Raw genomic sequence first — 13,808 nt, forward strand, 5'->3', positions numbered from 1 at the left:
TCTACAGGTTCATCGAACAAGAATACCAGTGCCTCTGTGACGATTGTGAAGTCTACAAAATGTGCCGCTTCATTTCTTATCCGTCTATGTAATTTGCGGGCAACGGGTTTGCCGCAGTGGATACACCGGTTCCCGAAGTTAAGCACTGTCGTGCGTGGCCAGCACTTGGATCGGACCCTCCGCGCCGCCATGCGCTGTTTTCCGGGTACCAATTGAGGAGCTACTCGACCGAATAGTAGCGGCTCCGGTCACAGAAAACCATCATAAGACCGGGAGAGCGGTGTGCTTACCACACGGCCCTCCTATCCGCATCCTCAGTTGAGGATGACACGGCGGTCGGATGGGCCCGGTGGATCACTTGTGGCCTGAGGACGGAGTGCTACGTAATTTTCAGAGACTCTATGAACAGCTTCATTTCTCTTCTTTTCCGTTTTTTTTTTCTTTTTTTGCAAATAAGCGCTTAAGCAGAACATTCCGGACATATTTGTCCAGCACTCCCTGTTTTTATGTGAGACGTTTCTTGCAAGGGTTGAAGTTGATGCCATCTAGCCTTCGAGCACTTCGTGGAGTGATGAACCACTCTTTACTGTCGTTGATGCTAAGAACACTCACATTTGTCGCATTTGAGGATCATCACAGCCAACGAACGTCCATGATGTTCCCCTACATAGTGAATGAGTCACTGTGTGGTGTGGCTTCACGGCGCAGTTCATGATTGGTCCATTTTTCTTTGAGAAACTCGGACCTCAGTGACGAAGAACATACTTCACGAGCGGAGAACGTTACTGTGCTGTCCTTCGCCAACATGTGATATCTGCTCTACGGGAGACATGCTTTGACTCATCTGTTTTTATGCAAGATGGCCCTCCGCCTCACATTGCTCGTGAGCTGACTCGATTACTCCGTAACGCATCTAGAAGAAACGGAATCGTCGGCCAATCGTTCCGAACTGCATGGCCACCAACATAACCAAATTTGAACCCGTGTGATTTATAGCTGTGGGATTACCTGAAGGTCTGAGTTTATCAACGGCACACTAACAAACGTTGAAGGCTGAAGATGAGCATAGTGAGGGAGATAGCCAACAACCCACCTGAGATGTTTCGGACCGTAGAAGACGAATATTTGGTGCGGTTCGAGGCTGTCGTGGATGCAGGTGGTCGTCACAATGAGCAAGGTAAAATGCGTAGGGAACTAGTTCGTAATGTAGAAGAGTCTGTGTTGGAGTGACTGGGCGATATTAATGTCAGGAACATCGAACATAAACGGTATTGCACGCTGCGACAGGTGGAGAATTCGGTCGTGGCGGAGCACGCACTGTGCGAGACCGACCACCCTATAAAAATCGCCGATGCAAGTTTGCGCTGTGGAGAGGAGCTATCACGCCTTCTTGTTCATAAGCCACTGAAAATACAGAAACATGACAGTAGTCTTAATAAGAAATATCAGGGCACCTACATATTTGTTGGCCAAATACCTGACGGGAATATTAAGTCCTTATGTGGGTAAATGCCCTCATCACATCCGCAATTCCGTGGATTTTGTTAAACGCCTTGATAGCTTCAGGTTGGATGAGTCAGATATCATGGTGAGTTTTGACGTCGTTTCCTTGTTTACGAGCGTACCCCTGCGAGAGTCGCTAGAGTTGATTGGTCAGAGGTGTGACGAGAATACCACTGAACTTTTTAGCCATGTCTTGACTTCCACGTATTTTCTTTTCAATGGAGAATACTACGAACAAACGGAGGGAGTCGCCATGGGTAGCCCACTCTCACCGGTGGTAGCGAATTTGTACATGGAGAACTTCGAGGAGGAAGCCCTGTCGTCATCTGAATGGAAACCTACTTGCTTTATCCGTTACGTGGACGACACGTTCGTCATCTGGCCACATGGTATGGATAAACTCCTTGACTTCCTTACACATCTAAACTCCATACACCCCAACATCAAATTCACTATGGAGACTGAAACGGAGGGTAAATTACCTTTCCTTGACGTCTTGGTCAGGAGAAGGGCTGACGGCACCCTAGGTCATGGGGTGTATCGAAAGACAACGCACACTGATCTGTATTTGCACGCAGACAGCTGCCACCACCCTTCACATAGGAATGGGGTACTTAAAACTCTAGTACATAGGGCGCGCACTATCTCTGACGCAGAGAGTCTACCCCAGGAATTGGAACATCTGAGAACTGTGTTTCGAAAAAATGGGTACTCAGAGTGACAGATCCATGCTCTCCGCCCAACCACTCCAGCACAATCTGTTGAGATGGATGAAGTCACGAGGGAGGAGGTAGGCACTGCATTTATTCCATACACTGGCGCACTCTCGGGGAAAATCGCCCGCATTCTGAAGAAACACCGGGTCGGAACTGTGTTTTGTCCTCCGAATAAAACTCGTGCACTGGTGGGGAGCCCCAAAGATGACCTCGGTTTGAGGAAGGCCGGCGTGTACCAGATTCCGTGTCAATGTGGCAAGTCGTATATTGGTCAGACGATGCGTACCGTCGAGGATCGATGCCGTGAACACTAGAGGCACACTCGACTGATGTATACGAGCAAGTCGGCGGTCACTGAACATTGTTTGTCGGAAAATCACGCTATGGAGTATGACCACACGAGGACTCTGGTACAGACGTCGAGATACTGGGACAGCGTTGTTAGAGAGGCCATCGAAATTCGCACCAATGACGACCTCATAAACCGTGACTGTGGCTATAATCTTAGCAAGGCTTGGGAACCAGCGATTGGTTTAATTAAGAGTAAATCGAGCAAACGCGTAGTTGTGACGACCACGGCGGACAGAGCCATCACACCGACGTCATCTCAGACGCCGTCGCAATCTGTTCCACCGCGCTACCGTGGCGCGGGGCGCGGACGGCGGAGGGAGCGTGCCGCGGACGGAGGGTATTTAAATAGGCCGTCGCCGCGACCGAACCCAGTTCCCCCTGAGCAGCCATAGCGTACGGATCTCCGTGCCGGCACGTTCATAGGAGCTCAGTCCGTCAGTTCACCTGATGATGGCGACATGTTTGATCGCCGAAATATTGTATCCGTTGGACACTATAGACCGGCAGTACACCCGTGGATATTTCGATTAAGAAATAAAAAGTCTCTAGATAAACGAATCCTGCTACAGGACCAAATTGACATTGACAAGCGACATAGGAGCGACAAGTACATATAATATCCCGCTTGGGCTCGATTCTAGGCCGCCACCAGCAGTGGAGGCATTGCCAGTTACTTGTGGTCGCAAAATATCACAAAAATCGCTAAACAAACGTCAGCGTTATTAGAAGCAGCAGCAGAAGAAGCCGCCCCCAATTGCCGCATTTGACAATGGTGGGTCGACAGCATGCTGACCAATGTATATTCCTCATTCTCCAGTGGATGTTTACCGTTGTTTGCCCTTCGGCAGCCAAGAAAAAAATGGTTCAAATGGCTCTGAGCACTATGGGACTCAACATCTGTGGTCATCAGTCCCCTAGAACTTAGAACTACTTAAACCTAACTAACCTAAGGACATCACACAACACCCAGTCATCACGAGGCAGAGAAAATCGCTGACCCCGCCGGGAATCTAACCCCGGAACTCGGGCGCGGGAAGCGAGAACGCTACCGCACGACCACGAGCTGCAGACTCCAGAAGCAAAACCACTACAGACTTCTCTAAGGATGGAGCAAGTTTACGGTGACGACGCATTGATTGCAGTGTTGTGTTTAGGTGGCAGCTACGTTTTTCGCAAGGCAGAGGCAGTTTGGAGTATGATTTGCCTACTGGTCGGTTACAAACGCTACGAACTGATCGTAATGTAGAGGCGTGCCAACCGCTTCCGAGCAGACGGGATCGGCCGCGATATAGTTATGTTTAAGTAGTTCTAAGTTCTAGGGGACTGATGACCATAGATGTTAAGTCCGATAGTGCTCAGAGCCATTTGAACCATTAGTTTTATTTATTTTTGCAGCGCCTGATGTTTATCCGTTGTTCCACCAGCGACATACTCGAGTCGCGAACCGCGCAGTCAAACCACCGTCAGAACAACCACCACAGCTCTGCTTACAGTGCGGGGAGGCAGCTGTCTCTAGCTGGTACCACACCACTGCGCCACCTATGTACTCACGTCCTCCACACCAACGATATGCACACACTATCATAACTTAATAACTGCATATAAATGTCGGAGTGAAATATGCCCTAGGGGCAGTACAATTTTTGGACCGACTTAGTGCTGAACCACAAACATTTTGTGACGCGAAACGTATCCATTGAGGCACCGATCGACAGTGCGGTGCGGTCCCCCGGGTGCCCCTAGACAGCAGGTGACCGGCGCCCCCGGTTCGGCCACCTCCCAGCAGTGTTTGTAAGCGGTATTCGACGAGAAGCAGACGCGCGCTTCCTGTGGGCCGCAGCTGTGGCCGCGCTACTCTTTTCGCAGTAGGTGTGGCGCGCGTATAAATTTGCGGCACGGCACAGCGAAATTGGAATTCCAGCTGAAAGAGGCTCCTGTTTGAGAGGAGTGCCAGAAAGAAGACGAGAGAGGCGAAGAATTCGCTTTGAGCGCGCCGGGCTCCTCGATTAAAGCCGCCCCCTTTCAGACGCTTGCGCCTCGGCGCGCGGCGGTCGCTACAGTTATGCGCTAACGCAGCCTGCCTTATGCCGGCCGCGGCTCTGGGAAAAAAAAGACACGAAGAAAAAAAAGAAAAAAGTTGGTCCCTGCCACGGTACAACGTTTTTCTGTGTTTAACAGTACGATCACACCACAGTCACAATATTCACCAAAAGGGTAGCACAGTCTTCTGTTTCGTACTTTCTGGTCAGTTAGTTAAATATAACACTTTTCATTGAGTGCCCTTAAGGGACAGCTTCGGTCATTTAATTCAAAGATGGTAAATCATTGCGCACGCACGATGGTACATTCCGATGTCGAATTTCGGCTCTTGTATTTTAAAACTGTTTACTGTTGATCCTCCTGGGCATTTTTCTGTAGTGTTCGTGTTGGTAAGGAGATTCGGTCCTTGTACCGATGCCGTAAGCGCTCTACACCGCTGACGCGTCTAAGAGCGACTGCATATAGCACGCTCTGTGCGCTGGCGATATAGCGATCTTCAGCCGCTGCATGAAGGGACTCTCCATTATCGACACTGTAGCTCCACTCTGACAATTTGCGCACTCGGGGCATCAAGAGGCGCCTTAAATTCCATGCTGCCAACACACAGTTCTTGGAATTTATTCGCCACACCATCCCTACAACGCTACCACCTACCAACATCGCACGCAGACCTTTTCCGTGGAGTGACACAGTGTCACGTTAGACCGCCGTCTAACGTTGTTGTTGTGTTCTTCAGTCCAGAGACTGGTTTGATGCAGCTCTCCATGCTTCTCTATCCTGTGCAAGCTTCTTCATCTCCCAGTACCTACTGCAACCTACATCCTTCTGAATCTGTTTATTGTATTCATCTCTTGGTCTCCCTCTACGATTTTTACCCTCCACGCTGCCCTCCAGTACTAAGTTGGTGGTCACTTGATGCCTCAGAATATGCCCTACCAACCGATCCCTTCTTCTAGTCAATCTGTGCCATAAATTTCTCTTCTCTCCAATTCTAGCCCGCATCTCGTGGTCGTGCGATAGCGTTCTCACTTCTCACGCCCGGGTTCCGGGTTCGATTCCCGGCGGGGTCAGGGATTTTCTCTGCCTCGTGATGGCTGGGTGTTGTGCGATGTCCTTAGGTTAGTTACGTTTAAGTAGTTCTACGTTCTAGGGGACTGATGACCATAGATGTTAAGTCCCATAGTGCTCGGAGCCATTTGAAACATTCTCCAATTCTATTCAGTATCTCCTCATTAGTTATGTGATCTGCCCATCTAATCTTCCATACCTGGCTACACCCCATACAAATACTTTCAGAAACGACTTCCTGACACTTAAATCTATACTCGATGTTAACAAATTTCTCTTCTTCAGAAACGCTTTCCTTGTCATTGCCAGTCTATATTTTATATCCTATTAGTCGAATTAAATAGCGCGATGCTGTGGGAATCAGATTAGGAAGTGAGAGGCTTAAAGTAGTAAACGAGTATTACTATTTGGGGAGCAAAATAACTGATGATGGTCGAAGTAGAGAAGCATGCAGAGACACTACAAAGAGGCCAGAAGGGCGCACTGTGGTTGGTTCTCCGCCTGCCGACTTCTTCCCACAGAACTTAACTGCCCGAAATGGCGAGGCCCAGCGTCTAGCACATTCTCCCAGCATATTCTACGAAAAAAAAAGCGGCGGTCGTACGATACGAACATCTGGTGCTACACCGAAAACTTCAGCGTATTGTCCATTCAAGATGGCGACAACAGGTAGTTGCAAAGGCAGCTGCTACTGACTTTAAATAAAGTGAATGAACAAGAATACCCAGCTCATTTATACAAGAAAAACCACAAGTGCTAGCAGCACTCCCGTCCCGTGGGGTTCGTTCAAACTTCACTATGTATATAGATACTTCATCTACAGGTTTGACTCTGCAAATATCGAAATATAGGACATAAATGGCCGTATCTTTTTATTGCGCTGTATTAGAAAGTTAATTTTTTTTTACACCGCCAAGGAACCGTAGGCCATATTATTTGGCATAAATTTCAACTTGATGCCTCTACCCGTTATTAAGAAAAAGGAGTGTTAACAGATGGACAGATAGGCAACAAGGTGATCCTATATGGGTTCAATTTTTACCGCTGAGGTACAGTGACTCAACAAAGTATAGGAATGAACATATTTACAAGTTGCGGACTCCAAAAATAGCCGGACAGTTATCTACAAGCCGGCGAAAATCCATGGAAAAAAAAAAGGGGGGGGGGATTCACACTCACTCGGTGCTGGCAAAGGCACATTACACATAAATAGTACCAAAGTAATAGACAAACTGAAAGTTAACATTTCACTCTGGAACTTGAAGTGTGCTGTTTAGTAACGCCCATGCAGATTAAATCTGTATGCTGGTCTGTAGAGAGCAATGCACTTACGGGGTAAGCTATTCGGGCGAACACACGACCCGTCCCGACACTTCCAATTCTGCCAGTAGATCTTTACAGCTTTCAAAGTATCACAAGTATGGTGCTGGAGAGATTCTGTGAAGTTGGACAAGGGGTACAGGCAAAAGAAAAAGTTGTAAGAATGGGTCGTAACTTGAGCGTGGATAGTTGAGTCGGTAGGAGCATTGTCCACGAAATTCAAGTTTCCGGTTTTGAGTCTCGGTGCAGCACTGAGGTTTAAGCTGTCAGTTTGTTAAACTGTGAAGGTTTCTATGACCAAACCTCTCAGTTGTTGGTAAGTCTTCCATGTACTTGCGGAAAAGTGTACATTGGAACTACCAGGAGAAGCCCGACTGAAAGAACATAAAAATCTAGGGAAAACAGAAAAATCGGGTGTAACGGAGCATGCTCCTCAGTCAGGAAACAATGAAGTGAAGTTTACTGAAATTAAAATTTTTGCTGAAACCAAAATTTTAGGTAGAATGACAAAGTATTATCCACTGCTGTATAGGAAAGCAATCAATATACAAGCAAGGGAATAATTTTAACAGTAGAGAAGAATCCGAAAAACTTGGTAATATTTTGACAATGGCTCTGCAGAATCGATAAAGTTTTATCCTTGACAGGATACAACCGATAGTTAAATTTTATCTCTGACAAAGATTATCTCCTCTGATCAGGAGTAAATTCGCCGTCGCCATCTTTACACATTGTGCATGTCGCTCTACAACGTTTAACTCCTCTGTCGGCAAGATTCAGGGTCCCTCCACAGTCTCCAGCGCATCTCTGGATGAAACGCCAAAAATGGTTCAAATGGCTCTGAGCACTATGGGACTCAACTGCTGTGGTCATCAGTCCCCTAGAACTTAGAACTACTTAAACCTAACTAACCTAAGGACATCACACACATCCATGCCCGAGGCAGGATTCGAACCTGCGACCGTAGCAGTCGCACGGTTCCAGACTGCGCGCCTAGAACCGCGAGACCACCGCGGCCAGCGATGAAACGTCAGGAACCGAGAAGTTTCTTGGACCAAGGCCGTACAAGCAGCTTGTTTCTTAAATTCGTCCAACGGACAGATCACTCAGCCTCGTCCCGTGCTCTCTCTTTACATGCAGGTTGAGTCGGTAGCCGCCGGCACTGACGTTCTGGTTGCCAAGAACATATTGCACCTCCTCAGGTCTCCTTGCCAGCTTAAGCCTTGCGTAGAAAATTTTTTCCGCCTTACTATGGCACCATTCGATTTCCGGCCATGTGGTCCTTAACCTTTATTCTTAAAATATTATTGTGAAGAACTTTCCGTATGTAGACTTCTGGGAATTTTATTTCACTCACTACTAATCTGGACATTAGTTCTACATATATTAAAAAAATAAGATTTTTACTGTAATCGTAAGGCTATCCGCTCGTATTAACAGAGTTTCATGTTATCACTGGTTATAGGGAACATTAAAGTTTATCTACCCGTTAAGATGTAGGTTCGCCTTCCTGTCCTTTTGATTCGTGTCTCCCATCTTTCTCAGAGCTCTGTGTTTGCCGTACTTAACGAATGGAATATCTGCGGCGAACACGAAAACTAGCTTGTAAGTTTCTCGTAGATGGCTAGCCAATTTAATACGAGTACCAGTTCATTAATCCGAGACCTGGGTTGGGACTGAAGAAAGTTTACATCTCTGCCACGGAAACTATACTGTATAAGCAGGCCGATAGGTTTTACAGATTTGTTCACAAGTACTTCTAAGGTTTCAGAACACGACTGCTCAAAAGCTACAAGACATATCGAAACATGAGGCATATCAGTGCATAGAGCATCTCTCCAAGTTAGATTCGTAATACCCGCCATGGTGCAGTTTCACTAGGGGGCAGGCATGCCAGAACGCGTAAACAAACCATCAGCTCCCCCTATTGTCGCATCACATTAACGAACAGGTAGCCAAAGTGAGCTGCCTTCTCAGGATCACAGGTCAGCGACTTCAAGTAACTGCACGCAGATATTGACGTTTCACAAGCGGAGTTCACATTGAGCACCTGTAACGTGTCAGTTAAAAAGTTGAAGAGCTGCTCTGTCCACTGATATGTCTTGGGAGTTTTCACGCAGCCATTTTCTGAAACCATAGAGGTGTTTATGAATAACCCTGCAAATATCACAAAAGGAAGTCAATGAAAGTAAAATAGTATTATCAGAAATCGAAAATCGTCAATGAGACCACATTTAATTTTAGTACTTACTTGTAATGGAGGTAGGACGTTTTGTTGAAGGATAGAAGGTTAGGGCTTAGTGTCTCGACAGTGGAATGGTTGTTACAGATTACTTATGAAGCATGTGTTCAATTAATCGTGGATAGTGACGGAAATCGACAGAGGGCCGTTTAAAGTAACCAACCCAGACAGCCATGTTCACTCTGCGTCTGGTAGCGCGCTCACCAGTACCTTACATTCACGCCCACACTCAGTATTTAACTGTCTTCACTAGCTTCGCCCCCTCCGGCATTGCAACACGTCATCGTCGTCAAGCCGTGTCTTTAGAAATTACTTCAATATTTTAACGGCGAGATAAGTACTGTGTTGTTCCTGCACTATTAGTGATGACTACGTTATGGGCTGTAGGCAGCTTGCTTCTCGGAGGATCGGAATTCCAATAAAGAAGAGAAAAAACTAACGGATGTTAACGGGTTGCCGAACGCGACACAGTGGTGAAATGTATCTGAACCCAGAGACTGCTTTAGTGCTTACGGGGGCGAGCATTAAGCACGGGCCATTTAAGAGTGCTTACGGATGCTGGAGGCGCCTCCTCGGCGCGCACGGGGGTCCGCGCCGCCGCCGCCGTCGCCGGCTCCGCTGCGGTCCCCCTAATTGCTTTAATTTAGTAAATGGCGTCCGCAGGCCGGCGCGCCTATGTATTATGGACGGAGCCAACTGCATTATACGGGGGGAGAGGAGGGGTGGGGGGTCCGGCTCCATTACGCGCTGCCTGGACGGCGAGCCAGAGCAGGTAGCCTATACACTCGCCCCTTTCCGCTCCCAGCACGGACCTCGCGGTTTCTTGCCGGACCCACACGGCCCTGATAAGATACTCTCGTTCTGTCATAAAAAAAAAGCTTCTCATACGTCTTGTGTGGTTCCCTCTTTCTGTGCGCTTCCGCCAACTTCGAAGGCTGACGCTAGCAGGCACGTAATACAGGGTGTCCGAAAAGTCTTTCCCTGATTACATAAATTGATAACTCAGGCTAGAAGTAAAATACTAATATAAAACTGCTGTCTAATTGTTAACAACTATCAAAGTTTTTTTTCACACATCAGTAAACTTCCACACGAGCACACTTGGTAGCACGTAGCACATCTAGGCTCTATTCAATTTCCGTCCTCACATTAGCCAACATCACTGGAGGGATCGATTCAACGACTGTGGTTATCCGTTGCCGCAGGGTTTCAAGATCTGGTACACGTGTCCAGTAGATCTCGTCTTTGACATAACCCCATAAAAAGAAGTCTAATGGGGTTATGTCAGGAGAGCGTGGAGGCCAAATCGATGGCCCATCACGACCAATCCATCGCCCAGGAAAGGTCATATCGAGATAGTCACGGACGTCCAAACCACAATGAGGCGGTGCATGTTGTTGTTGTTGTCTTCAGTCCTGAGACTGGTTTGATGCAGCTCTCCATGCTACTCTATCCTGTGCAAGCTGCTTCATCTCCCAGTACCTACTGCAACCTACATCCTTCTGAATCTGCTTAGTGTATTCATCTCTTGGTCTCCCTCTACGATTTTTACCCTCCACGCTGCCCTCCAATGCTAAATTTGTGATCCCTTGATGCCTCAAAACATGTCCTACCAACCGATCCCTTCTTCTAGTCAAGTTGTGCCACAAACTTCTCTTCTCCCCAATCCTATTCAATACCTCCTCATTAGTTATGTGATCTATCCACCTTATCTTCAGTATTCTTCTGTAGCACCACATTTCGAAAGCTTCTATTCTCTTCTTGTCCAAACTAGTTATCGTCCATGTTTCACTACCATACATGGCTACACTCCAAACAAATACTTTCAGAAACGACTTCCTGATACATAAATCTATATTCGATGTTAACAAATTTCTCTTCTTCAGAAACGCTTTCCTTGCCATTGCCAGTCTACATTTTATATCCTCTCTACTTCGACCATCATCAGTTATTTTACTTCCTAAATAGCAAAACTCCTTTACTACTTTAAGTGTCTCATTTCCTAATCTAATTCCCTCAGCATCACCCGATTTAATTTGACTACATTCCATTATCCTCGTTTTGCTTTTGTTAATGTTCATCTTATATCCTCCTTTCAAGACACTGTCCATTCCGTTCAACTGCTCTTCCAAGTCCTTTGCCGTCTCTGACAGAATTACAATGTCATCGGCGAACCTCAAAGTTTTTACTTCGTCTCCATGAATTTTAATACCTACTCCAAATTTTTCTTTTGTTTCCTTTACTGCTTGCTCAATATACAGATTGAATAACATCGGGGAGAGGCTACAACCCTGTCTCACTCCTTTCCCAACCACTGCTTCCCTTTCATGCCCCTCGACTCTTATTACTGCCATCTGGTTTCTGTACAAATTATAAATAGCCTTTCGCTCCCTGTATTTTACCCCTGCCACCTTTAGAATTTGAAAAAGAGTATTCCAGTCAACATTGTCAAAAGCTTTCTCTAAGTCTACAAATGCTAGAAACGTAGGTTTGCCTTTTCTTAATCTTTCTTCTAAGATAAGTCGTAAGGTCAGTATTGCCTCACGTGTTCCAACATTTCGACGGAATCCAAACTGATCCTCCCCGAGGTCTGCATCTACCAGTTTTTCCATTCGTCTGTAAAGAATTCGCGTTAGTATTTTGCAGCCGTGGCTTATTAAACTGATAGTTCGGTAATTTTCACATCTGTCAGCACCTGCTTTCTTTGGGATTGGAATTATTATATTCTTCTTGAAGTCTGAGGGTATTTCGCCTGTCTCATACATCTTGCTCACCAGCTGGTAGAGTTTTGTCATGACTGGCTCTCCCAAGGCCGTCAGTAGTTCTAATGGAATGTTGTCTACTCCGGGGGCCTTGTTTCGACTCAGGTCTTTCAGTGCTCTGTCAAACTCTTCACGCAGTATCGTATCTCCCATTTCGTCTTCATCTACATCCTCTTCTATTTCCATAATATTGTCCTCAAGTACATCGCCCTTGTATAAGCCTTCTATATACTCCTTCCACCTTTCTGCCTTCCCTTCTTTGCTTAGAACTGGGCTGCCATCTGAGCTCTTGATATTCATACACGTGGTTCTCTTCTCTCCAAAGGTCTCTCTAATTTTCCTGTAGGCAGTATCTATCTTACCCCTAGTGAGATAAGCTTCTACATCCTTACATTTGTCCTCGAGCCATCCCTGTTTAGCCATTTTGCACTTCCTGTCGATCTCATTTTTGAGACGTTTGTATTCCTTTTTGCCTGCTTCATTTACTGCATTTTTATATTTTCTCCTTTCATCAATTAAATTCAATATTTCTTCTGTTACCCAAGGATTTCTAGCAGCCCTCGTCTTTTTACCTACTTTATCCTCTGCTGCCTTCACTACTACATCCCTCAGAGCTACCCATTCTTCTTCTACTGTATTTCTTTCCCCTATTCCTGTCAATTGTTCCCTTATGCTCTCTCTGAAACTCTGTACAACCTCTGGTTCTTTCAGTTTATCCAGGTCCCATCTCCTTAATTTCTCACATTTTTGCAGTTTCTTCAGTTTTAATCTACAGGTCATAACCAACAGATTGTGGTCAGAGTCCACATCTGCCCCTGGAAATGTCTTACAACTTAAAACCTGGTTCCTAAATCTCTGTCTTACCATTATATAATCTATCTGATACCTTTTAGTATCTCCAGGGTTCTTCCACGTATACAACCTTCTTTCATGATTCTTAAACCAAGTGTTAGCTATGACTAAGTTGTGCTCTGTGCAAAATTCTACTAGGCGGCTTCCTCTTTCATTTCTTAGCCCCAATCCATATTCACCTACTATGTTTCCTTCTCTCCGTTTTCCTACACTCGAATTCCAGTCACCCATTACTATTAAATTTTCGTCTCCCTTCACTATCTGAATAATTTCTTTTATTTCATCGTACATTTCTTCAATTTCTTCATCATCTGCAGAGCTAGTTGGCATATAAACTTGTACTACTGTAGTAGGTGTGGGCTTCGTATCTATCTTGGCCACAATAATGCGTTCACTATGCTGTTTGTAGTAGCTAACCCGCATTCCTATTTTCCTATTCATTATTAAACCTACTCCTGCATTACCCCTATTTGATTTTGTGTTTATAACCCTGTAGTCACCTGACCAGAAGTCTTGTTCCTCCTGCCACCGAACCTCACTAATTCCCACTATATCTAACTTTAACCTATCCATTTCCCTTTTTAAATTTTCTAACCTACCTGCCCGATTAAGGGATCTGACATTCCATGCTCCGATCCGTAGAATGCCAGTTTTCTTTCTCCTGATAACGACATCCTCCTGAGTAGTCCCCGCCCGGAGATCCGAATGGGGGACTATTTTACCTCCGGAATATTTTACCCAAGAGGATGCCATCATCATTTAATCATACAGTAAAGCTGCATGTCCTCGGGAAAAATTACGGCTGTAGTTTCCCCTTGCTTTCAGCCGTTCGCAGTACCAGCACAGCAAGGCCGTTTTGGTTAATGTTGCAAGGCCAGATCAGTCAATCATCCAGACTGTTGCCCCTGCAACTACTGAAAAGGCTGCTGCCCCTCTTCAGGAACCACACGTTTG

General features: G+C 46.0%; 1 protein-coding gene across 2 annotated transcripts in view; it reads left to right on the forward strand.

Moving 5' to 3' along the window:
- LOC126327557 (nephrin) overlaps positions 1 to 13,808 on the forward strand; it is a 1,259,290-nt gene that overhangs the window by 1,168,511 nt on the left and 76,971 nt on the right. The gene's annotated exons all lie outside the window — the stretch shown is intronic.

Source organism: Schistocerca gregaria, chromosome 2, assembly GCF_023897955.1.
Source record: "Schistocerca gregaria isolate iqSchGreg1 chromosome 2, iqSchGreg1.2, whole genome shotgun sequence".
Taxonomy (NCBI): Eukaryota; Metazoa; Arthropoda; class Insecta; order Orthoptera; family Acrididae; genus Schistocerca; species Schistocerca gregaria.